This window comes from Synchiropus splendidus, chromosome 6 (assembly GCF_027744825.2).
Source record: "Synchiropus splendidus isolate RoL2022-P1 chromosome 6, RoL_Sspl_1.0, whole genome shotgun sequence".
Classification (NCBI taxonomy): domain Eukaryota; kingdom Metazoa; phylum Chordata; class Actinopteri; order Syngnathiformes; family Callionymidae; genus Synchiropus; species Synchiropus splendidus.
The window spans coordinates 1,811,445-1,816,880 of record NC_071339.1 but is presented as its reverse complement, the minus strand read 5'-3'; the positions used below and the strand labels follow the sequence as shown (position 1 = coordinate 1,816,880).

The following is a 5,436-nucleotide window of genomic DNA, read 5'->3' as shown; positions in this document are numbered from 1 at the left end:
AGATATAACTCACACACACACACAACAGTCAGGCACGGACTAAAATAGAACACAAGCTCAAAATGAAACCTCAAAATATGGAAATACGGCACATATGCAAATGTCCTCGTATAACAGTTCCCTGAGCCACAACATCTGGTTATGCGCCTCCCAACTGCGGTAACATTTCAGCTCCTCGGCGGTGTACAGGCGAAACAAACATGTTATTGACATATCAACATTGATATCAGGATGCGTCACCGGCGGCAGAGTGCCCGGATCGTCGTTCATCCGCGACGACGGAGCCAACTCGTGCGGGTCTGCGCCACCTATTCCAAGTGTCGCGCATTTTCGTGTTCCTAAAGTCCTCTGTGTGTCCTGGCACTCCCAGCGCGTTTCCTCGAGCCTGTCTGCTTTCTTGTGCGTAAAATCAATGTTTGTTTAAAACAAGTGCACGTCTTCTTTGAGGCCTCATGCCGAAATAGCTCAGTTGGGAGAGCGTCAGACTGAAGATCTGAAGGTCCCTGGTTCAATCCCGGGTTTCGGCAGGTGATAGACTCAATAGAGTTTCTTTTGTTAGTAGAAAGTCGTGACTCTTTGAACGCCTTTTTGCGTTTCTAGGAAAAAGAAAATCATTCATCAGTGACTTTTGTTAGCTGTAAAATTTCCCCCGCATTTTATTCTACAACGTCCGAGTAACAATTACTGCATGCGCTCCATAGGGGGCGCCCTTCCATCACAAACGAAACCTCTCTTTCTATTGACTGTTCACGGAATATGGTAAACAACTTCAGATCATGTCAGGCCAGCGACACCAGACGGACCTGTTTATGCTAGTTTAACTCAAACGAACAAGTCACTCTCCTGGAACCTCACCGTCATGGAGCATGGAACACTACGACTAAAATGTATTGTCAGTATAACGTTTACAGTTTTTATTGATCAATGTCATGTTTGACCCTGAAGTTCAGAAAAGTAGCGTCTCAGCAGGGTGTGATGGCTTCACACTTGTTTTTCACTGTCAGTCATGGAGATAGTCATCTCCCAGTCGTTGGTCTGCAAGTCTGTTCAGGGCCAAGATGTCGACTGCTGCCAACCAGCTGATCCCTGTGAACAGTAGTGAGGTCAAGATCACACTGAGTCGCAGCCCACCTGACTTTGTTGGATCCAGAAACTGGGTCACTCCTAATCATTTGAAGTGCAAAGCTCAAGTTTGACACAAACAATCAGCTGGTCGAACTTGTCCATGGTTGTCACGGATGCATCGTCCTCACATGCACACTATGTGTCTCAGATGTTTGCACGTCAGCATGAAAGCTGGTGCGTGCTGCTGTGCTTTTGACGCTCAGAATAGTCTCATTTCCTGCGTTCGCTGGCCCACTCCCACTCCCACTTCCTCTTTCTGCCACCACTGAATGTAGCCCCAGCCAGGCTCCTGTCCTGGATGAAAGCAAACATACGCTCCGTCGGCACTGTAAAGTTCCAGTGGCCTCAGAGAAACTCCTGCCAAACCTGTTTGGTAAACGGCTCATTAAGTCCTTTGGCACTCTGTGATAATGAGCTGCTGACATCATCAGATCCTCTGCTTAAATCGACCTGAGCGACGATGTCACAGGCAAGTTTTGACCGTCTTCACCAAGTTTGGCAACTGTCTTCAAACCCATCGCCGGTGACTAAGAAGAATTGGAAAACATGTGATACTGCATGAAATGGATTCTGTTTTCCAGTCGTGCCTAGAAAGTCCCCTGAAGTCACCTGGTGTAAGATTTCCAAGTCAGACAGTCAGTGCGTCCTCATGAAGGTAAACAGGAAGCACAGATTTTGACTCAATGAAACACACGAGCAGCAGCGCAGGCAGGTGAGGGCGGCTGCAGACTGGAGTGAAATTCACTTCCCATCACTAAATGTTAGCATTAGCTTCCTTGCTCCTTGGCCGGATCGCTGTGTTCTGTTCCGCATCACAGTTCAAGTCGGGAGTGATCCACTCTCCCCACACGTCGGTGGTCGTAAATATTGAAGATGTTTAACGTTTACCATCGTCTAAAGACACATTTGTCCGGACAATTTCCCTCTTAACACACCCTCTCATGTTATAACAGTCAAGATACTCTGGAGTTTACCGTCACTAGTCACAAAAGCGCAACATGGAGACAACAACCACCTGATTATTTGTGCCTGGTCCGACTATGTCACATTCTTTTAGTCAGGCACAGATGAGACGTTTTTAAAAGTCTTGTCTTTTCCAGACGAAGGCTGGTTTTCTGGGCCCTTATGTAACCATCCTCATCATGGTGAACGGTGACAGCGACAGAATATTAAAGCAACAGCATTTTGTCTGAGGAAGGAGCACAAGCTCGAGAACAGGACAGATGATTGGTGCATCACTGCACTCGAGCTTTTGATCTGGAATGTGAGGTCCCTCCATCCATCACCGGCTCACTCGGACCAGGAGAAGTGTCATCTCCTGCAGATGAAACAAAGGAAACACTGCAGTGTCTTTTCTCTGTTGCGCAGTTGATATCAATGCTTGGAGGTGCAACCCGTTTTCAGCAGTCCTCCATGTTGGATCCACGGCAACCAGTGCATCCACAGCTGCGTACCAGGGAGGCCTCGTCATCCACGGCTGTTCCTTTCCCCCAGAGGTGTTAATACCCGGGGAGGCTGGGGTTCAGCTGTCAGACTGTCCCACGCTCCGTGGGATGGCCCTTCTGACAACTCACGACAAGTCCATGTTGGCGCAGACACGCTAATCTTGCAGCCAGTGACGGAAGCAAGCCTGACCTTTGACTCCAGCACCTTTAAACACACACCACCCACTGACTTTGCATGAAAGCAGAACGACATGATGTCGGACAAACTGTTCTCTCAGCCTGTGAGCGACTGAGTCCTGAGATTAAGAACAAAGTTTATGACTGCTTTCAAATCCTCTTCATCAGATATTCATCTGCAGAGCAGTGGCTCATCCTCAGTGTTTTCACTTTAGGGCCCAATTCAGTCGATTTCCATATGAATGGCTCATATATCATGAGGAAGATTCCAGATGGAAGCCGACCTAACTAGACATGGCTAAAGGTTGACAGCTGTGTCACCTGATCATGTGGGGTCACTCTGAGAGCCTGCACTTCTATATCAGGGTCAGAATTGCCATTGACCAGAGCCTTGGAAAGATTTATTTATAGCATGGGAATGAGCCATAAATGAGTGGCGGCATGCGGCTGCTCTGCGGAGCGTCGGGGTGACTGTGGCTGCGAGCCCTGCATCGACATGTTCTTCTGGTGGTTACCTCAGTTTGCACACAGGGCGACAGCAGGGTGTCGTCCTGGGGTGAGGCTGCACCCTCTGCTGTCTTCATTCTGATGACCATGTCTAGCAGGAAACGTCTTATCAGTCGTGCGGTTGGGAGCTCAGCAAAATGGAGATATTATAAACACTAGTTAAAGCCACTGCGTTCGCTGAGCCTGCTCATCATCACAGCTGCCACCGTGTGTTTATGTCCTAACGTCATGATTCCTCTCGGCCTGGTCGCTGTTTACTGAATCCACAGGGTCATGACGTCTGCAGGTTGCAGCCAAAAAGTCAAGATGCAAGTTTCTGTGATCGTCTGCGTTTATCTGGAGCATTTCAGCTTGACACCAAACCTTCATGCAACCACGCTGATAATGGCACGGCACGGCAGGGTGACCTCATGACGCAGCTTGACTGACATAAGAGCGATTCGCTTGTTGCTGGAGAGAAGTGGCAAACATAAGTATGACTCCATCAGGCCTGAATCTGAGCCTCCAGAGCAGCAGGAGGCTCGTCCAGCGCTGAGCCACTGTGGTTTCCACAACCTTGTCAAGAGATTCCTCCGGCAAGAAGGTCGAAACCCATCATCACACGAAGAGCAGATAATTGGAATAACCTGGATCCACAAACCTTTTCTGCAGCTCCCTCTCTTCTTCATGCTTCCTGTGTGTGTAGGGCTATTGCACTTCATAAAAGCTACTGCCTCCTGCAGCCTCACTGGGCTCATTGCAACCAGTGAGATTTCAAATGTTAATAATAAGAATAAATCTGTATAAATCTCTCTTTGAGTCTTCTTCTTCTTTCTCTTTGGGCTTCTCCCTTCAGTGGTGGCCACAGTGGATCCTCTTCCTCCATCTCCCCCTGTCCTCTGCTTCCTCTTCTCTCAAACCTCCAAACCTCATGTCCTCCTTCACCACCTCCATCAATCTCCTCTGTGGCCTTCCTCTCCACCTTCTGCCTGGCAGTTCCAACATCTCAACATCTCCATCTACCAATGTACTGGGTCTCTCTCTCTCTCTCTCTCTCCTCTGTCCATGTCCAAACCATCTCCATCCAGCCTCTCTGACTTGGTCTCCTAAACACCTGAGCACATGTGCTGTCCCTCTGATCCTATCATCATCCTGCTCTCACTCCCAGAGAGAAGCTCAACATCTTCATCTCTGCTACCTTCTGTCTTAGTGCGGCTGACCTTCATTCCTCTCCTTTCTAAGGCAAACCTCCACCTCTCTGGCTTATCTTCCACCGGCCCCCTGCACTCACCACCTCTCTTTGAGTACAATTGGAAAATGCCACACTGCAAAATGTAATGTGGTTTTAACACTGAATAATCCTCAAGCTAAACATCAAGCTGTAGTTATTGTGTTAAAGGGGCTCTTTATGCTCTGTTGAGGAGGGTGTATCATGTTCAAAAAAAAAAACAAATCACCTGACTGTTATGAACTGGTGAGACTCAGCAAAGGCTTCACACATGACAACACTTCTCAGGTCCTCTTTATAAGCAGGTGTGCACTTGTGTACCGCGTGATGCGTGTCAAGAGGATGTGGGGAGTTTCCGATGTTGCAAAACTGAAAAGTACAGTACAATGTAAATAGAGTCATTCATTCTGCCAGGTGAGCTGCTGCGAGTGGGGTGTAGCTGGTCCAAGTCCAACCGGGCATCATGGTGCAGTGGATTGATGGAGGAGGTGCTGGGAAACATGATAGCGTGAGTGGACTTGTGGACACCTGCTGGCCCGGTTAGCTGCAGGGAAAGTACCCCACATACACACAAGTCAGGTCCTTTGCAAATACTTTATATTGTGTGTCCAGCTACATGTGTTGGCGGAAGGATGGACTCATCTGTTCAGAGAGAAGGGATCAGACTGGACTTTCCAGATCTGAAAATGGCTTGATGGCTGGTGAAGCTTTCAGAGCTGTGGAACCCAACTGCTACACATGACGCGGTTTCATCTTTGTGCTCTTTGTGCCTGAACATGATACGGCCTCCTCAACATTTGTGCTGGCAGATACGTGCGTCATCTCTTCTTTCCCACGTGAGGTCAGCGATGGAGGAGATTGTTTTACTCTTTTGTTCCACTCTCTTGGGATACTTAAGGAAACAGACTTGAATTATTCACGCTTCTTGTCTTTGCGCTTGTCCATGTGAAGAATCGGCCCGTGGCACAAAAGCAC

General features: G+C 48.3%; 1 non-coding gene across 1 annotated transcript; it reads left to right on the top strand.

Annotated features, from left to right (window-relative positions):
- The first annotated feature begins 454 nt into the window (after positions 1-454).
- On the top strand, positions 455-527 carry trnaf-gaa (transfer RNA phenylalanine (anticodon GAA)). Its single transcript has one exon. It is a non-coding gene; the product is annotated as a tRNA-Phe (tRNA).
- The last annotated feature ends 4,909 nt before the right edge of the window (positions 528-5,436 follow it).